General features: G+C 36.8%; 1 protein-coding gene across 6 annotated transcripts in view; it reads right to left on the minus strand.

The window, feature by feature from the left end:
- RAB27B (RAB27B, member RAS oncogene family) overlaps positions 1-13,620 on the minus strand; it is a 143,081-nt gene extending 129,461 nt beyond the window's left edge. For 3 of the 6 annotated variants that reach the window (XM_032882453.1, XM_032882452.1, XM_032882450.1), the window contains exons 1-2: positions 13,533-13,620; positions 13,326-13,400 (exon numbers count right to left, since the gene is read on the minus strand). The gene's annotated coding sequence lies outside the window, so the exon portion shown is untranslated. The remainder of the gene's footprint in view (positions 1-13,325; positions 13,401-13,532) is intronic. The other 3 variants (XM_032882454.1, XM_032882451.1, XM_032882455.1) reach the window with 2 other exon arrangements.
- Between the last annotated feature and the right edge of the window lie 7,905 nt (positions 13,621-21,525).

The raw sequence follows: 21,525 nt of genomic DNA on the forward strand, positions 1-21,525 counted from the left end.
TCTGCCCCCAACCCACTTGCGCTCTCTCTCTCCAATAAATAAATAAAATCTTTAAAAGAAAACAAAGGTTCAGAGCAATTTTATTCCTAGTAGCCAAAAAAATGGAAAACCACCTTAAATGTCCTTCAAAAGGAGAATGAGTAAATAAACTATAGTATATACATGAGATAGAATACTACTCAGAAATTAAAAAAAAAAAATCTGGAACTGCTGATACATGCAAGGACAGAAACCTTGCACTAAGTGAAAGGAGTCAGACACAAAATGAACATACTATATGGTTTCATTTCCATGTAATGTCAGATAAGGCAATGGAATTTATAGTGACAAATGGCACACTGGCGGCAGCCCAAGACCAGGGTTCACTGCAAAAGGACAACAGGAGACTTTTGGGGGTGGTAATATTCTCCATCTTGATTGTGCCCATGTTTCCAGAAGAGTATACAGCTGGTCATGTGCAGAATATAGCACAGCAAAGTTGTTTTATGAAAAAATATCTGTTCCACAAATAGTAAAAGATGCAGATTAAATTTTTTAAAACGTTTTGAATGTGTTTATGTTCTATAAAAGCATTTAAGGTACAAATACATTATGTAAAATCTGTTCTCAGTGTCTGGGATATGGTAGGTGATCAACAAATATTAATTTCATTCTTTTCTTTCCAGCTGTTCTTATTTAGAAAATATAAGTAATGTCCTCAAAGGCAGCCAGCTATAAAATGCTGGAAATATACGCAGAAGGACAAAATCATAAGTCAATGTTTGGTCATCTAAGAACAATTGAAGGGGTCTGGTATTACATGGAAATCTTCCCTCATTTGTGGCCTACAATATGACCAGAATTTTGGAATATCCTTATGGTTTGTTTTTCAAACTCTAGTATTTGCCACTTTTTATTGTATTCCTTTGGTGTTTAGTACATATTTTTTATACTAGTCATTGTATTTTTAAGCATACATTCTTGTTTTTCAACTTTATCTCAAATTCTTAGAAGGCGAGAACTGTATCTTCTACCTCTTTTTAAATGGCTGATTTGTATAGAGGAGGCATTCAATAAAAGTTGAACATCTCATTGATAATGTGGATGTTCTTACCTTTGAAAATTTCTTGACTCATCAATATTATTTAGTCGAATAACTTAGATATTATCACGTTACTTCCATATAAAATGAAAAAAGAATTATTTAAGAGATTCAGTCAGGTAATTTAAGGTCTTTTTCTTTCTCTTGGTACATTCCTAATTCTAGGACCATTCATTTATCCACTTGCTTAGTTTCTCAATGAACATTTATGGAACATCTCTTCTTGCAAGTTTATGTTAAGTGCTGGAAACACAGAGATTATTATGGGCTCACATTCTACAAAGGACGTCAAATATAGCAAAACAAACGTATGACAGGACAGATACATCATGGGAGGTATGTGGAAAGGAAGAAAGATGATGCCAAGATGATATACCATACCACATTCAAATGTAAGATTTTTGGGGGCACCTGGGTAGCTGTTGGTTGAGTGATCAACTCTTGATTTTGGCTCAGGTCATGAGCTCAGAGTTGTGAGATCGAGCCCTACATAGAGCTCCATGCTGAGTGGGGAGTCTGCTTGAGAGTCTCTCTCCCTCTCCTTCTGCCCCTCCACACTGCAGCTCTCAGCACACATACTTTCTAAATAAGTAAATAAATCTTTAAAAAAAGAAGCTTAACTCTTCCATTTCGGATCTTAGTGGAAATCAAGGTAACTATATGAGACTTTCTCCCACAGAGGGAAATACGGTTGGTAATTTTAAATGAGGAGTGGGGCACTAGGCTTATGTCTACTTACATAATTCCTTGATTGCAGTTTGATATATGAAAGTAATCTGTGCGCTCTTTCTTTTTTGCCACAAAAAGGAAATAATAGCAGTAAAACACAATTCTTTTAAGTCTAAGCTTCATGCGTCAACGTTCACGCTGCCTCCTTTGTCAAGACCTCCCACATGCTGTTTCCTTTCTGAAGTTTTCCACCCCACTCCCTTGACAAACCTCCCTTCTCTAGATAATCCCTACTTATCTTCTAGATCCTTGTTTAAATGCTGATTTCTTAGACATGACTCTCCTGACTCCATCCCACCCCAAATACAGTCAGCCCATATCCCAACAGACTAGGAAAGGATTCCCGATATACGTACTTTTTCACAAAACTTATAACAGGTGTAATTAATTAGTTATGTTTATTGTCTGTCTTCCTTATCAGTCTGCACGGTCCATATGGGTGGACACTGTTTCTATCCTGTTTGCATAACAGGCACCTCATACATATTTGTTTAATAAATGATGAAATTCATAAACTAATAAAATTAGGGGAATAAAATCCCTTCATTGTGTTAACGAGAAATCCAAGGTAAAATAGTTCTCTATTATAAAATTAATTTTCCAATTTTAAATAGCATCCTATTTGATACATGTTCTATTTTCTTACTGCACTATTGAGTGTTATTGTAAAACATAGATTCTGTTTAATGTGGAAGTTACTTTAACAGCAATATGTGCAATTCCATTTTATATAATTGAGCATGGAAAAATGAAATTCTGTGTGAAGCAAAAAATCTCCTTAGATACCATGGTTGCCATGACTCACATCTTTTCTTTTTTGAACCTGCTCTGTTTCACCAGAACCATTCACATATCCCAACTTCGATGGTTGTTTAGAGAGTTGATTGAATTACCTTGAGTAAACTAAATGATACATGATGTATTTTGGTAGTATTAAACTTTTAAAAAAATTATTTGCTCTAAAGCCTTTTTAAAAATAGTAATGCTGAAACATATCATGCATCATTTGGTTTACTTGTATCATTTTCCATTCTGGCATGATCACGATACACGTAAAGTTTACTCAAATTGTAGGCATTTACTATCAAATTTTAAATTTTAGATGGTTTTGAATTCTATCACCATTAGAAAAATTCTCCAACCCTTGGACATAAGGCAAAAATGTGGGCAACACACCTTTAATATTCTATAGGATCAATGCCCACCTGTGGATTCTATAGGTAGGATGTCTAGAACTTTTTGTGAAAATGGCCATGTTGCCCAATATGGTAGCCATGAGGCAAGTGTAGTCACTGAGCGTGTAGAATGTGGACAGTGTGACTGAGAGACTGAAAGTTTTTGTTATATTTCATTTTAATTAATTTAAATTGAAATTCAGACAGCCATATTTAAAAAACTGCTGGCTACCTCACCAGATAGCACAAGTCCAGAAGAATATACTACTTAGTTTATCTCACTTTTTGTTTTTAATTTAAGACTTAGTAAAATTACTTATTGATTTGTTGAATTTTTCTACTAAATATGCAAACACTTTTTGCCCAGTGAAACAAACAACTCCAAATATTTATGGTCTGTTAGATTTTAGCAAGTTTTAAAATCTGACTCAGTAGTGTTATCCTACCACATCTTTGTTAAATTGCCCATATATACATATTTCTTGTATTTTCCTGGCAGCAGTCATAACATCTAGTTCTCTTATTCACTCATAAGTTGACATTGTTTACGGTTGTGCGTTTTATATTTGCCAGAGTCATGATTGGAAAATTAGACTTCAGCAGTTTGGGAGGTGACCCCCAATGACCCTTAAAATTAACTCCTAAATTTATTCTTGAGATTTTTCAGAAATCTCAGAAATCACGAAGATTTGTTATTTTACTTTATAAAAGTAAAAAAAGAGAGAGAGATAGAAAAGATGCAAGAAACAATTAGGTTTGTTCAGCTCTCCGCAGTTACTCAATACTCAATTGAGTTAGCTCAATACTATTGGAAGAGCTACAGGGAAGAATTATCAAGTCAGGAGACAGGCTCAGACTTCCTTAGGCTAATCTGCATAAGTAAAAGATAATTAATATAAATACTTCAGAAATCAGAAGCTTTTGGGGGAAAGCCCTGGATATTCTTCAGTGCCTTCCATAATATGTTCTTACCCTCAGGGAAAACACTGGTCAAACCATTATGAGAACCTATTAGAAAACTTTACTCCCCTCAATTCTGACATCATTGGTTATTGTTATAAATTAACCACAGTCAGTTTCATCAACAAACAGCTGCCTCAGAGCTCTGCTCTAAGCTGTAGGGCTAAAATTGGTGTTTTCAACAAAAAAGTACAGTCTGAGAGCCTTGTCAAAAAGACAGCACCAAGGAGAGACTCTTCAAAGAGTAGACAGACTCCTAAGCTTCTAAACTCAGATGGCCTGGACAACTTTTAGGCCATACCAGTGCAGTAAGTTAGGATTTGCTGGATTCTTCCTAGTCCAGAAGCAGACATATTACATGAAAGCAGACTGCTGGCCCAGGGCAACGAGGGCTTATCACCAGAACCAAATGAGCTCATGAGGAATATTTAATTGTGATTATTTGTTGGGAATGTGGTTGGCATTATTTTAACTTCCTACTTTTTTTTATAAATGTGTAAGGAAACCCTTTCTCTTTCTTAAACTATCCCTAATCCTGATCTTAGAAGATTATTAAATTGATGTTCTAAATGGTATCTGAGTCCCACTGACTCACTAGGAATTCAGAAGCAAATATTTTTACTGCATCTCTTTACTTTCCATGGCAATAGGTTATTTACATAGGCTCAATGCCAATGTGTCCCCATTTTTACCAGGAAATAACTGCACAAATCAATATTGCAACAAAGTCTACGCTTGGTGTGCCATATCTGGGAAGGATTCTTATTAAATCATATATGGTGGCTCATCTTTAAGGAACACATGTGGACTGGATGCCCATGAAACTGTTTTAAGAAGCTGGTCTAGTACCTAAGTCCCTGCCTTTCAGGCAATAAAAAGGTTACTTCCAAAAGACTAAGGACCAGAACAAATTAGAGGACGCTCTAGAAGGGAAGATTTCATGTAAACTTATAGGAACAGCAGGTGAAAGCTAGTGGAGAGAGTTGTTTGGGGGTTGGTTTCCCAGACTTAGGATAGAAGAGGTACTAAAAGAGAATTTACAAGTCTGACTCAAGACTATTAGAATTTCCAGACAGATGTTAATTTTGTGGTCTTAGTGATTAGTAATACTGTAAGACCCTAGATTCACAGAGCAAACTCCAGGAAGTCTATTTGGTTAATTAACACTCTTGACGCCTCCGTGCAAAGAATCAGGTCAAAGCTGTGCTTGGATAAGACTTCCCTTACAGACCAGGCGATGGGCTGGATTTGGCACACAGGTTAGCTGGTCAATCCCTGACCTAGACTGCAGAAATAAGGCACAAAGAGGCGCAGAAAGTACTTTCCATAACACATGGGGACAAAGACAACCCTAGGATTGTCTAAGAGAAGATATTTAGTTCATCTCATTGTTTATTATTGATTAAAAGTCCCAGATGCAGTGAAGTGACTTGTTAACTTGTAGGGTTCTGTCCTGTAGAAATGCAAATAATTTTTGCCTGATGGAACAGATAACCCCAAAGATTAATCTTCAAAAAAAATTCACCATCTTATCCTAACGCTTCTTTTTAAACTTGACCGCATGCATATATATGAACCTATATAGTTTCTTAGGTGTTTTTCAAACAGCTCATTACATCTGACTGATAATCCTTCATTAATTAATGAATTATATTCCTTTACACATGTTCATTTTCTACATGCCTAAGAGCTATGATTTTACATTTTGAAATTGCACTTTACAAACTATATGCTTTTATATAATAAAGCCAAGGTGAAAATCATAAGACAAGATTCTCCTCTCATATCCAGTACAACATGACCTGACCACTGGGACCTTCAGGATCTTCATCTCTAAAAGGGAGGAGGTTTCAAAAGTCCCTTCTAAGCTTTACTTCAATTATTCTAAAACTGAATGTTTTAATACATTAATGGAGGCAGAATATTATTGAGAGAAAGAAATTTTAACATTCTGAAAAGGACTCAAACAGACTTGGAGTACATGAAGCATTTTTATTGCAGTAATAACTAAAGGGATCCATTCAGAATGAAAAAGCACCATTCAAGAGATCACTTTGCCAGGAGCAATCGCTCTTTAATTGAGCCATTTGTTGGTAAGATAGATAACTTTTGACATACACATAGAATGATACAAAATTTATAGCTTTCCTAGAGTTTTTTCTTGTCAGGGCTTGAAATAGGGTCATTCTTTTTAAGAGAGCATATGAAATCCTCAGAGAGAAAGTCTCCACGCCCTTTTCATACTGAGTGCAAAGTAGCTATAGATCTCAAATGGAAATTTTTTTGATTCATCAAAATATTTATTGAGCCCCTAGGGACATACAAAGGTGATTAAAACATTGTCAAAGAGGTGAGGCAAATGCACACATCATAGAAAGCAAAGTGTAAGGGGTCCCTGAATCACAGCGGTCGAGAAAAGTGCTTTAGGAGATCCAGAATGAGATTGCTTCCAGTCAAATGGAATTCTGATCCAGTTTGAACTTAAATGAATGGGAACTTACAGATAACTAAAATTTTTCCAAAAGGGCATTGTGGTCTATCATGAAAAATTTCTATATGTTAAGGCTTTTAGAAAATAGTTTATAAAAGAAGTGAAAGGAAAGATAATAATTAATAATTAAATTATAATAATAATTAAAATAATAATAAAAATAAAAACAACATTGATACAAGTATAACACCTACAATATTCACAATGCAGATAAATCATTTTGGGATTCCATGAAGAACAGACTTGGTTGGTATTTGTTTACAGTGATTCGAATATTTTCTGCATTAAGAAAATACAGGATATTGCAATATAGACCATCCAAAATCCAGTCAGAGGTTAATTCTAACCTTGAAAACAAGCATTTACCAACAGGACATGATAATTATGGAGTGGGCCCAGTAGAAATTTGGCCTTAGAATCAGAATCATGGATTTCTTATAAACCAGTCACGTTTTTGGTCATCATGCAGAAGTGGCTGGTTGGGAACATTTCAAGAGTGTCCAGTTCAGAGCACTTTTATCTAAGCCCCTACATAGTACCCTGGGGGAAAAGGGGAAAAATGTGCCTCGTTAGAAATAATCTCAATGAGATGCATGGATAAAAGTGAAATTTTTTAATGGAGTCAAATGTGATTTAATAGCTTTTTTTAAGCCCAGACATTATTTTCTACATTTTCAAGTCGGATTATATTACCTTTTATATAGTATATGGTTAGCTTGAACTATGTAAGTTTCTGATACAAAAACATTCGTTAAATTGTGATCAAATGACATTAACTGTATGATACTGATCTTTGTCATTTGTTGATACTTGCTTTGTATTTTGTTAGCAAATTTTTATGCATTAAAAAGACTATTCATGGGGACGCCTGGGTGGCTCAGTTGGGTAAACGGCTGCCTTTGGCTCAGGTCATCATTTCAGAGTCCTGGGATAGAGCCCTGCAGAAGGCTCCTGCTCAGCGGGGAGCCTGCTTCTCCCTCTGCTTCCTGCTCCCCCTGCTTGTGCTCTCTCTCCCTCTGTGTCAAAAAATAAAATATTTTTTAAAAAAGAGTTTTTAAGTATGCTTAGAAAGAATAACTTTATTGGTTGCAGTTTCCATATATGCCCATTAGATTGAAATTATAAATTGTATTGCTCAAATTCTCTATCCTCACTAATTTTTGCCCAGTTTCTGAGTGAATTTTAGTACAATCTCACTGTGACTGTGGATTCATCCATTTCTCTGCTTTATATACTTTGTTTAAATTATTTTAGGTTATGTTATTAGTTGCTTACAGGCTCAGGATAGATATATCTTATTGGTGAATTGTAGGTTTAATCATTATTTAACAGCCCTTTTAGGGACACCTGGGTCGCTTGGTCATTAGGCATCTGCCTTTGGCTCAGGTCATGATCCTGGAGTCCTGGGATCCAGCCACGTATCCTGTGGAACAGGGAGCCTGCTTCTCCCTCTCCCACTCCCCCTGCTTATGTTCCCTCTCTCACTGTGTCTCTCCTGTCAAATAAATAAATTAAATCTTTAAAAAAAAAAAAAAAACTTTTAAGTCTTAATTATGCCTTTTTTTTTTTTTTTAAGAGTTACAAATGGGCAAGTGGCAGAGGGAGAGGAAGAGGAAGAATCCTAAGCAGGCTCCATGCCCAGCACAGAGCCCAGCTCAGGACTCGATCTCACAACCCTGAGAGCATGACCTGAGCCAAAATCACAAGTTGGACACTTAACCAACAGGGCTACCCAGGTGCCCCTTAATCATGTTTTCTGCTTTAAAATGTAATTTAGTAATTATCTGTCTATTAGATATTTATGTATTACCCTCTTCCCTCATTTAGTGATATTAATTCACTACTAAAATTCAAGAGATTGCCATAAAGAAACTAAGACCAAAATAGTTAAAGTTATGTTTTCAAGGACACACTAATGGAGCGTGACAGAGCTACAGACAGATTTAAATATTAGCAGTGCGAGATCTCGTGAACTTGAATTCTACTTCCTTTCCTGACCCTCTGGACTTCTTTTCACCCTCAGAAAGGGCCTTTGCTTTTTTCTGGTCCTGCCGATCTGTCTGTGGCTGCCGCATCCAATCTTGATATGTCAGGGAACTTCTCCCCCCAACAATGCTTCTTTTCAGTGTGAGCCTCTTTCAGGCTTCTCCTTTAGTTTAGTTTTCTATTTTGGATTCTGTCTGATAAAGTAGCTTCACCTATGTCTAGCTGATAACACCCAGGATTAATGTTTTTCTTTGAAAGGACTCAGTGAAAATATTGTTGAACAATTTTGCCACTCTACCTAGTTGTGTCGTCAATAACAATAGGGGAGGAAATACTTAAAAATCACCGCATAGCAATTTTCCACATAATATATATATACTGCAACATACAAATACGTATCAGTGTTCTAATATGGATATATATTTGGAATACGTGTGGTTGTGTGCAAGTATATATTTTCTAGGTGTGCGCTGATGAGATGACAAAACTCCAAATTGTTCAGACGTGTGTCCCTCCAAGTAGTAATAAACCACCTTCTTCATCAATGTACTCACTTCTCGAACTTGAGCCTGGGCCCTGGGCCGTTCACTGTCAAGTGCTATGTTCATCCACTGAACTTCTCAAGAAGTCGTGTTTAAAGACCATGCCCAGTAAGCACAGTCCTGCCAGGGGACCCATGCCAACCTCCTTGGAGGTAGTCCTCTCCCTCCAGCATTCCCTGGGAGGAAAAGCACCTTAATTAATCCCCATCAACCACTATGTTGGAGGTTTCTGAGGAGACAATCACAAATGTACCACAACTGCAGCTCACAAAGCTCTTAATTGAGACTTGGTTTCTTTAGAAGATTCGGGAATAAGGTTCTCTCTTTCTGCTGTCCATGCGAGTGACCATCTTTCCTCCCTCCACTGTGTAAATAGAATCACCACAAAACTCTAAGGAAAGGGACACAGGAGTGATCAAATGGTCCAGTACTTGTTTATTTGACTAGGTATTTAAAGGAGTGAATTCATAAAGTTGTAATGGCACTTTAGAAGTCATAATGGAAATTCAATTTGCCCCAGATATTGTCATGGACTCTTAATGTATGTTATCTTATTTTTCTGAAAACTCTACGAAGTTTTATCAAGGGGGTAAAATGCTCAAGTTTTCAAGACTTAAAGAGTGACCTAGAATCGATTTAAATTGCAGCATGAAGTCTGCCCTCTTTCTTGCTTGGCTGTCTCTTTCACTCAGATCCCTGATGATCTACCAGTTTTTCAGGGAGTTTTCCAGACAACCACATCTTAAAAAAATCACCAAGTCTTTCTTTATCATAATACTCTCTTCTAATTTTCAAGTCAGTGCCTATTAGATATATTCTGGTTTACTTTTTCACAAGTTATAATAATTTTAAAAGAATTTTAATAATAACGTATTTGGTTTATAATATTTGGTTTTTTTGGCCAATTTCTCTCCACAGGATGATGAAGCCCATGAATGGTGGGACATAACTTATTTACAGGTCTGACCTCATACCCAGCATGCAGTGAGGAATTGACAAATATCTAATAAATAAATATAATCCAAAAATATTAAATGCTGTGTCCATAAAATCTTATACCGATTCTAAAATGTAAACTGTAATTATTACAGTATATTTAGGGGAATAGCAAAGCTCATTTGTTACTTAAACATGTACGGAATCATGATTAATATTTCTCAAGTTTCCTTAAGAAGAAGTTTTAACTTCTTCCCTATTAAATAAAAGACATAAGGAAGGAAGCAAGAGTGTATGAGTGGTGTCCTACATCCCCATCAGTTATAAGTGCATGAATTGGGAGGGATAATTGAAACAATGCTTTGGATAAAACTGCTTATCAGCAATCCATGGTATACCTTTCACTTTGCTAATTGGTCTTTTACACCTAAAGGCTAATTCTCATTTACTTAAAAGCTTCCTGCTATACCTACAAACTTAGTTCTTTATAAGTAAAATCAATTTTGGAAACAAAACCTTTGCTTCTGAGAAAAGCTTATTCCCAAAACTATATGGATAGTAGCTTCTCCCTTTTGCCAAACTCCCACAAAATATGTCCCCTCCCTCCTGGTTCACACAGGCGTATGTGAGGTGGACCCCACATGCTACTAACACGTTCTTGTTCCATTTCTTCTAACTCTTTCATTTAATAAGAAAAAATATCACAATTAGAGAGGCAAATAGGGAATTTCAAGGAAAATCGTCAAGGAAATTCTCGAGTCACATATAATTCCTAGTCACTGTGGCTTGTATATGTGGTCAACAGGTTTGTAAACATTCATGTTAACATTGTAATCACCTTTCAGAGCTTCTTTCCATTTGTTTCTTCAACCCTTTAACACTCAGTGTTTCCCGCAGGGCTGACCATTAGAAGTCACCCCCCAACTAATTTTTTTGCATTTTCTGTGGCTTCTACCAGGAGACATCTTTTCTTACTCCATGCAGAAAACTAAAATCAATGTAAATTGAAATGACACAAGTTTCTCTGACATTCTTCTTCTCCTATTACATTAGCTCCTTCTGGGTAGTTTAATCATATAAAAGCTAATTTTTTTCATTTCTTTCTTAAATGTCTTACTATGCACCCACTTCGCATGAGAATCCCTGTTTCAGAATCTATTATGTTCTTTAGGAAAAAAAGCACTGCGGAGGGTAAAATCAGTGTATCCAGATCTGTTATTTGCTGAGCCTCTTTTAAAGAAAAATTTGTACGCTAAAAGTAATCTTTTAGAAATATTTACCTCACTGCCCCACTATTATCTAGTAAATCTAGATAATGTTGATATTCATGTGGATCTCCTGGGAAGCCAGACTTCTCAAGGCCTAAAGAGATTATCCTCTGGGATAAAAATCACCAGATAATCACTACTTTCACACTTTAACAAATTAGTTTTAGCTTTTGCATTTTATTCTGCAGCTTAAGCCCCACTTGTTTGCCAGCAAGTCTGTACTTCCACTGAGCACTGAGCCCTTGTCTAAAATCAGGTCTCGCTGGTGGACTTAATTTCAGGACTTAAAAATTCAGAAACAAAATTCATGTTCTGCAAAGAGTATCAAATTCTGAACAAGATCTCTATTCTCTGGTTTTTCCCCCCCTATCATTATTGAATTCAATGAATCTTACACCCAACATATAATTAAATTATTTTTAGATTATTTATGATAATGTATGAATAACGTGTATGACATAAAACTAAAGTTTAAGGCTGCAAATCACATGTTGGGCAAGAATTTTTAAAACTAAGTTCTAATTTGAAAGAACTGAGTCATCTTTCCAGACTGAGAATATAGAAACTTTTTTTTTTATTTTAAAAGGGAAAAAGGAGAAAATTTATTAACACAAAGTTCATGGAGTTATATAGTATTTTGTTATACCAACTAAAAATAAATGTAAAAAATTTCCTTTGCTTCACAAAATACCGAAAGCCTATTACCACCCCCAATTTGATTTCCCTAACTTTGTCTAGAAGTAACACATTGTTTTCAAAAGATTTTCCCTGTTTAAAGAAATATTATAGAGCAATATTAACATGTTACTTTTATATGATTATAGTCATTTGCATTTAAGGATATTGCAAATTAATTGCTACAACCATTTGTAATTTCTGTTATATTAAAAAATATACAGGTAGCATATTTATATAGTAAACATTCAATCAGAATGTTCAAATAGAAAGAAGTACAGCACAATAAAATAAGACTCCATCCCTCCCTCCCTCGTATGCTCTGTACCTCTCTTTTTGTACCAAATAAAGAGTTTTAGGAGAATTATAGGTATATTTTCAAAAGCTTAATACTTCAACAATTTTAAACCTCATTTATGGTATTCAAAGTGTCAAATATAAGCATTTAAAGGACATAATTATTGAACTATTAAATGTATTTTAAACTCTTAAAAATGCTTTTCATTAAAGTCACCTTTTCAATATTGATGCCTTGCTGTGAGACTCAGTTTGATATTTTCTTTCCTGAAATAAATTTAATACCACAGTTTATCTTAAAAATTTCCCATGAATTAACCATTAATATGACTCAACATTTTATTCATTCATAAATACGTTTACCTGTTTCATTTTGGTACAAGACACCTACATATGATCTGATTTCTAAGGTAATAATCTAACATCAATTTGACAAGGCTTTAAAGTTTCCAAAAAGCTTTTAATGCATGAAATTGGCATCAAGGCCCTACAAAAGCATCTTCAACTATTTGTAAGATACTTAAAGAGAATGTCCAATTTTCTCAGTAGAGTGATATTCATTTGGGTTTCCTAGTAGCAAAGTACTCCCTTATCACACATAACCAGATGTATTGTTGAACAGGAGAGGGAATCTTAGATAGTCAATTTTTTTTTTAAGTTTCTGTGTGTCATCTACTAATTGTAGTATTGAGTGGAGTATGGTCCAAGAAAAAGCAAACTCAGTTTCTCCTCAATGGCTTTATACTGAGAGGTGCAGAATGGTGTAACAGCTTTCTGGCAGCCCACATCTATGAGGAGTATTTGGAATGCAGAAATAAAGCATAAAAAGACTCCTACACTGCACCACGGCAGTGATTAGAAAGGACAATCTTTGAGCTTTGAAAACAGAAAGCAGAAAGCCAGCAAGCCTTCTGCAGCCCTGAGCAAAATCTCTTTCCCATCCAAACTCTGTTGCAAATCCAGCTTCTGCTCTTGCAAACCCACAGACTGGGAGGGGGAACCATAGCCACTCCAAAGTGGAGCTGCAGGGCCATCATTAGTGGTTTCTGTCACCGTCTTGGTGTTTTTCCTTCATGAATGAAATATGCAGATGGCATTTTACATGCGCTCTTTCGGTGAGGAAGAAGGTCAAGAGGTACAACCAACACAGCCAGGGCGTTAGAGATCTGTGGCCAATGTACTTACACCTTCAAATGTCTCCAGATTTCAGCCTCTGGAAATATCTAGCCCATTTCTTTATGGCACTGTTGCTTCCATCAGCTGTGGAAATTAACATAAAATCATATAGTAACCCGACGAGTGCTGGACAGCCTGCCAGAGCATCAGACTAGGTGAACACTAAAGGCACACTGACGGTCTACAAAATCTGAATGATAAATAGCAAGTAAATACCTTCCAACAGGCCAGAAGGGGGAAGGATGCCGAGCTGCTACTGCTGCTGTGGGCTCTCTTGTGTAACAGCAAAGGCGGTTCAGTCCCGCTGACACGCTGTGAAGCGCGGCTGCCTATCGGCGTCGGGGCGGTCCTAGTGCCTGCGCCCCTTTACACGCCCGGGAATCCTGAAGAGCTTCCCTGCGTCTTGTGATGTCTCCAGAGGGTCTCCCCAAGGGCTCTCCGGGACTTCAGCTTGTTAAGCACCCAAGGCAGTGGACTTGGAGTTTGGCAAAAGTGATTAAGAGTAAACAGATCTGCTAACATTTCCAGACCCCGCTGCTGATCCCAAAAAGGATTACAGATAATCTTGTCTGTTAAGTAAACGGTGTTCTTGAAAATATTAAAGCTGGAGGGCTTTTTAAAGGAAACCTAATTTGCACCTATACTATATGGACTGTATCTGTCTATTTTGCTTTTGCTATCTATTTATTTTACGTTTAAAATGTAAAGGAAACATGAATAAAGAAGTAGGGGATTTTTTTTTAAGTTTGAGGTCTTTCCTTACCATTTGCTGAAAGTGTTTGTTAAAGGCCTAAAAACTCCGTGCTTAACAGCACATTCAGTTCTAAAGCCTAAACAGCACATTCAGTTCTAAAACCTAAACTAAAACTAAAAACTAAAATAAACGCAAGAATAAAAAAGTAAAGACTTCCAGAAGCTTGCTTTCGAAGAAGCAAATTGTCTAAGGGCCACTCCATAAAATACCACCCCTGTTCTATTCTGTGCCCCATCTCTTCCTCTTTGCAGCACCTTTTTACCCAACAAGTTCTCTCTACTTTGATGAAGTAGCCTCGGAGATCACTCAGCACATAGTAGGTCCTCAGTAAATATTTGTGGAAACAATAAACGGAGCGGTAAGCTGAGACATTATACTACAGAAAGCATGTACAGAAGTCAATCCCCTAACTAATTAAATTCAACTAGCACATCTCTCCAAGCAGCTATTTTATTTAAGATCTGTGTTAAGTCTACATTTACCTTGAAGAAGCTTATAATTTAAAGGTAGAGAAAAGATACTAATATATGTGTGTAGTCAAGCAGTTATGTGTCCATATACTATTTTCAGTAAGAGAATGAATAATACTAAATCAGGATGTGCTATATCTGGTATGAGTTTCTGTGTTTTGATATTATGTGAATGGTGTTGAGCCAGGGAAATGGGTCTGAGAAATCAACACTGATTTCTTTTCTGCCTCCCCAAGTATAATAGTTATAGTTTGGTTGGTTTTAGGCAGGTTGGTTCAGGATGGGCCAGAATCTGGAAAGTTATGTAAGATTATTAAAAATAACTAGAGATATATAATCATTAAAATACTATATAGGAGGCTCTGAAAGCGTACTTAAATTTATAGTCTCAATTTCTTATATCAGCAAATAAAAAAAGACAGAAAATTAAGGTAAGAGATAACAAATACTAGAGAATAGATCAATGAAATAGAAAACAAATCTATACTAGAGAGAAGTATAAAACATCAAGAATCAACAAAACCAAAAGAAAATTTTTGAAAAGGTTAATGAAATAGATAAGTATTTGGCTAGAGTAGTTAAAGATGAAAGAGGGAGGGCACAAAACTCATTAAGAAACACTTTAAAAAACAGTGTTTTCATTTCTGAAAAAGTTAAACATGCACATATCACATAACCCAGTCATTTCCCTCCAAGGCATTTGTCCAGAAAAGATGACGACAGTACAAAGGCTTATAAGGCTTGTATGAATTTTCATAGAGTTTTATTTGTACTATAGAAAATAGGAAAGAACTCAAGTGTCTGTCAAGAGATGAATGGTTAAATTGTGGTATCAGCAAGGTATCACTCCACAATAATAAGGAATTAACTATTGCTACATTCGACAACATATATGAATCTCAAAATAATTACACAGAATTTGTCAAAAGCCAGACAAAGGTACATATTATGGCTTCATTTATATAAACTACTGGAGGATGCAAATTAGTTATGGTTTCCGAAATCAGGTCAGTGGCTGCGTGGAAGCAAGGTAGAGGGAAGGATGATGGTGGCTGGTGGGTTCGTAGGTTCATTATCTTGGCCGCAGTAATGGTTTCACAGTGTTGACATAGGTCAGAACCACACTGTTAGGCCCAGTCCTCAAGAAGCAGGTACCGTGACAGGATCATGCTACATGAGGACTACTGGGGAGAAAACCTGTGAGGGAAAGTGGGGAAGGAGTCAGAGGAGGCTGGGAGAGCCATGGGACCCCAGGGGAGGACTGACCAGATATGGGAGACTTTAGGGTAAGGAAAGCAGAATGGAAAACAGGAAGGTCTTGGACTAGAGTGTCATTCTAAGATATTTCGCAAGGCTGACACAGTGCTTTGGGCCCATGAGTGGAGTCCTGTGTCTCAAAGGAATGAACCTCCCTTAGTTCCTTGCCCTTTGTAGTCACTAGATAGGAATGGCCTGTGCAAAGCATGGCCTGGGCCCAAAATGCTGTGTAGTCCGGACTGTTAGCCAATTACTCTTCTAGCACTAGGAGATCTGAGAAGGACATTGCCACAGCTGCCCCCTCACCAGATTTGACACCTTAAATATGTATAATCATACGTCAGTTATGCCTCAATAAAATATTAAAACAAGAAAGACACAATAGCAGATAAAGCAAAGGTTAAACATAACAAAAGAACACAATGGACAACTTTACACCAGTAGATTTGGAAACTTGGAAATGGACAAATTCCTAGAAAAATTTAATCTACTGAAAATGATTCAAAATAAACTGAATATCTCATTAATCCTAATAGTATGAAAGAAATTAAAAGAACAAGTACCTTACAATCAAGTAATACTATTCATGGGATGACACCCAAGACACACACACACACACACACACACACGCACACACACATATATATATATATAAGAATGCTCATGGCAGCAACGTTTGTGTAATGAAAACTTGAAACATTTAAATAGTCATGAAAAGGAGACTAGATAAACCAGCTGTGCTCTATTTATACAGCAGTAAAAATGTATAATCTTAAACTACATACACCCAAATTTTAGAATATAGTATTAACTAAAAGGGTCAATCCCAAAAAACTAACCACGATACATTAAGTTTTTATAGAGATAAAAAAACAACAGAATTAAACTATATTGTTGAATCATACATGCGAATGTAACAAAACAATATATTTTAAACAATAAGGAACTCATAATAAGGTTAGTGACCATTTCTAAGGTAGAAGGTTGAAACATGACAAACATTCTATTGGTAATGACCTAATTCTTGTGTTTATGGGCATTCATTATATTACTATCCTTTTTACCTTAATATATATCCTCTATTAATCATTTGTATGTAGCAAATAATACATATTTTTTTTAAGATTTTATCTATTTATTTGACAAAGAGAGAGAGTGCACAAGCAGGGGGAGCAGCAGGCAGAGGGAGAAGCAGGCTGCCAGGAGTCGGGGACCGTGACCTGAGACAGAGACAGATGGACGCTTAACTGACTGAGTTACCCATGTGCCCCAATAATGCATATCTTCTTAAAAGAACAACAAAAGCAAGACAAAATCCTATTCCACATGGAGGAAACAGTCCATGCAGAGATATCAGGTCAGGCAGCAAGTTGGGAAAATAATATCAAATGAATGAAAAACAGGACAGCACAACAACTGAAGCTGGATGAGTTTGGTAGGTGGGGAGAAGCGTGGCTCATGGGCACCCATGTTATACCTGTACTGGCCCTGTCACAGCCAACATCTTCTCCCCTTATTAAGAAGATGGTCTTTGCAAACAGACCTTGCTTCTCTTAGCAAGTGCTGATTAGTCATTTTATGACTGCAGATTTCCAAACAGGCATAACTTACAAGAAAGGCCTTTTAGATTATGCACAATTAACTCAGAAGTTACGTATCAGTGGAATTTTCCAATTCCTCATGAAGACCTGCCACATTTTTAGCTTGGAAACATGACTTAGTAAACCATGTCAATTTCTTATTTTATCTCACTTCTCTCACTACAAAATTTCATATAAAAATACCCTTTTACCCCCGGTTACAGAAAGAAGTAATATATAATTACTATAGAAAATGTGAAAATACAGATAAGCACCAAATAGATAATAAAATTCACTGGGATGCCCAGACTCAAGATTATGGCCTGTTTAAAGATTGGTGTACATACACATACACAAACATACTATTTTGCACAAAATTGGAAATGTTGTAGGTATCATTTTAAAGCTGTCATTTCTCATACTATTTTTTTTAAAGATTTTTATTTATTTATTTATTCATTTGACAGACAGAGAACACAAGTAGGCAGAGAGGCAGGCAGAGAGAGAGGAGGAAGCAGGCTCCCCACTGAGCAGAGAGCCCGATGCGGGACTTGATCCCAGGACCCTGGGATCATGACCTGAGCCGAAGGCAGAGGCTTTAATCCACTGAGCCACCCAGGCGCCCCCATTTCTCATATTATTAATTACTTATGTTACTAATGTCATATTGTCTCTAATTAATTACATGATATTCAAATACAGGGGTAGACAAACTATGACCTATACACCAAATCGAGTCTGCTACCTGTTTTTATAAATAAAGATTTATTGGAACACAGTCGTGCTCATTGGTTTACATATTGTCTGTGGCTATAAAAGCAGAATTGAGTAGGCATGACAGAGACTGTCTGTACCATAAAATTATTTGGACCTTTGCAGAAAAGGTGCCAACTCTTGCCAAAACACACACCTTTAATGGCCATATAGTTCCATTTTATGGATGTATCATAAATTAACTAATTTCTCAGTACATATTTTGACTATTTTCAATTTTTTTTCCTATACTGGTTACCTGGGCTTACCAATCTTTTCAGGCATCCTAAAAATTAAATCACTGGTTAAAAGTGCATGTCTTATATAAGGCTTTTGAAGATATGGCCAAATTTTCTTCCAGAGTATTATACCAACTAACATCACTGCTACTCACAAAGAATTTTCTGGAAAGAATATTTACCCCCACTGCATATACATTCTTACCACCTACTGTTGATCATTTACTCTTGGTCACTATTAAGGATCTCTTGGTCACAATATTAGTGTCTCGTTTTCCATCTATCTTCCTTGACCTCCCTCAGGCTCTATTTTCTCTCAATATTTGCATTCAATCCCTTTTCTCACTCCAGGCTTTGTAATATCAGGCCATCAGTGAGCACCTTCGCTTTGGTATGTTTTACTTTTACCCTGGAATGCTGAAGCAGTCTTTTTACTAGTTTACTCCTTATAGTTACAGCTTCCTTTATTTTTTTTTTAATATATATACTCCTGTTAGATTAAGTCTACTTTTTAAAGTTTTAATTATATTAATTTCCTGCTCAAAAATCTGCAATGAATTTATATCGTTCACAGAATAAAGTTAAAATTCCTCTCATTGGTAATGAATGCTCTTCAAATTGGCCCCAACTTGCCTTTCAGACCTTAATTTCTTAATTTGCTTCTTTTGTCAAACTGTGAGCTTGAAATAATTCAACAATTCCCTATTCTCTAATCCTGGATTTTTAAACCCTCATATATTTTTGGTGAGTTCTATATAAATAATATGTGTGTTTACCATTGACCTTAATGCCCTCGGCCCAACCCATTAAATCATACCCGTTCTTCAAAGCCTAGGTTTAATGTAGTTTCTCTCATTACGTTTTTGCTTCATTCCATCAGCCAAAAAATATATATCCTCCTCCTATGAACTCTACAGGGTAGTTATGTATTTATTTGTACCTGTTGTATGTTGTTTACTTTGTACATAATGACCTCCCAAAGTATTTTATTTTGCTATTTGTTTTACCCTAAATTGCTGCATGCTTGTGCCTTTTTTTCCCTTTGAATCGTCATTGTGCTGTGGCTTCCACAAGATAGAGAAGTTATTATCATTGAGTGAGTGACTAAATGAATGAATTGCTCACTTATTTGATGGAGGATAGACCTGAAGTAGTCCAATATCTTGTGAGTCACCCAGCACTGGGATAAAAATCAGAGCATCATGGATTCAGGCCATCTAATAGTATTATCTAATCTAGTACAACAACGCTACTGCTCCTTAGTCACCTAAAATGTGGGACTTGTTAGATGCAATTCATATACCTCATAATGCATCATGATAAAATACTATACATCAAGACAACCAGGGATGAATCTGGGCTTTTCTAATTAGAGGTCATGAGCGTAGTTACTGTTGATCCACTTCACTGAATGGGCGGTGCCTGGCGCAGGGCTTAACCCAACTTGAGAAGCAGAGGAGAAGCGGTTCTTTCCCTTGAGGACACTTCCCAAACTGAGAAGCAGTGAGAACTTACTCTATTCTGGTTCATTACGTTAGACACAAACTAGACGGTGGGTTTTGTTTTGTCATCTCTCCTTGGCATTAAAGATTTGTTTACTCCTAAAATTCCAGATGACAGATGCACAAACAAAGTATACTATTCATCATTACTATTATCTATAGAATGTAAGTAACCCCAATGTCAAAAAAGCATTTGTTATGAGAAGAAGTAGGAAAAAAAAAAAAAAGCCTCCAACATGGTGTATTAGCATGTGGTCCTTCACTGTCCGGTGGTATATAACCTTGAGAAAATTGTATCAGTTCTCTGGGCTTCTTTCTCCTACCAGTCAGGGAGCTCAGCTAGGTGACATCAGAGCCTATATCTACCTCTGAGCATCTGGGTTCCATCACCACACGCAGAGAGCCAGGACAGCCCCTCAAATAGACAAACTGGGTCTGCCAGGGAGAAGCCCCACATTGTGTTGTGTTGTGTTGTGTTGTGTTGTGTTGTGTTGTGTGACTGCCCCTGGGAGTGTCTGTGTTATAAGACCTCCCTGGACATCTCCCTCTTTACCCAAAACTGAACACACACTGCACTATATATATATAGGCATCCTGGTATTCCATAGTGAAGTAGATGGAATGTCCTGGTCGGGGGCACGGATTCATAGATTTACGAAGCTCTCCTTGTTTCACTGACTCTGTCGGCAACAGTCATGTGTTTTGCAGGAGTGTTTGCTTTCTTCTTCACATTTACGTTTACAATAGTGCAATTTCAGCATCATTTATGAGAACACAATTGAGTCATCTCCCCTTCAGTAGTTATCCGATGAAGACAGCACTTTTTACAAATATCTGTTCTCTCTAGTTTGCTTTAGCTTATTTTCTTTATACTTCCAAAAATCCCAACTGTGCTACCAAGGTCAGCGTTCTACCATACTTCCTTGTTCAAAAATTTTAGTGATTAAATTATAATAATAGCATGCCAGAACCTAAAAGGATCATAGAAATAATTTAGTCCAATCTCCTCATTTTACTGTTATTAAAATCGAAGAGCATGGAGATGTAATAGTTTAAGGTCACTGGATTAGCCTGGGTTTCTTAGGAAGTGGAGCCGAAGGCAAGGCTTAAATTGTAATGCTTTCTTGGGAGGGAAAACCCAGGTTGCTAAGAGTAAGGGAAAGAGAGAGAAGGGAAGGAAGGCTGGAAAGTAAATGTCACGTATGTATTGTTCCGCCGACCATGGATTCGTTCCCAAACTCAGAGAGACCAAGCTGATTTCTCTGCAGATTCCAGTCTGGCAAGACAGCTCCAGAAATCTGTACCATTCCTCAACATAGTCTGTCAGAGAGAGAAAGAGGAAAGAATTTACCTGTTAGAACCCAAGAATAGTTCTATCACTCCTGAGAGCTTCCTGATGGGAAGTTAACTCACTGCCCTCCCCTCCCAGGTTGTACCATCTGGCCTCTTTGGCATCTCCTGGGAAGTCAAATCCCATGGCCCCTCGTAGCATGTTGCCGGAAGTGTCTGTAAGCATCAGAGACTCTGGGTGAGGTGCCCGTAAGCTTCAGGGGGGTAGAAATGAACCCAAAATGAGTTGGTTGCTGCTACAGTTGTCAAAGCAGAGCAAGTGGCTCAGTATTTGGGATACAAGTAAGCCTGACAGAAAACTGAA

This window comes from Lontra canadensis, unplaced genomic scaffold (genome assembly GCF_010015895.1).
Source record: "Lontra canadensis isolate GAN:19392208 unplaced genomic scaffold, GSC_riverotter_1.0 scaffold82, whole genome shotgun sequence".
In the NCBI taxonomy this organism is placed as follows: domain Eukaryota; kingdom Metazoa; phylum Chordata; class Mammalia; order Carnivora; family Mustelidae; genus Lontra; species Lontra canadensis.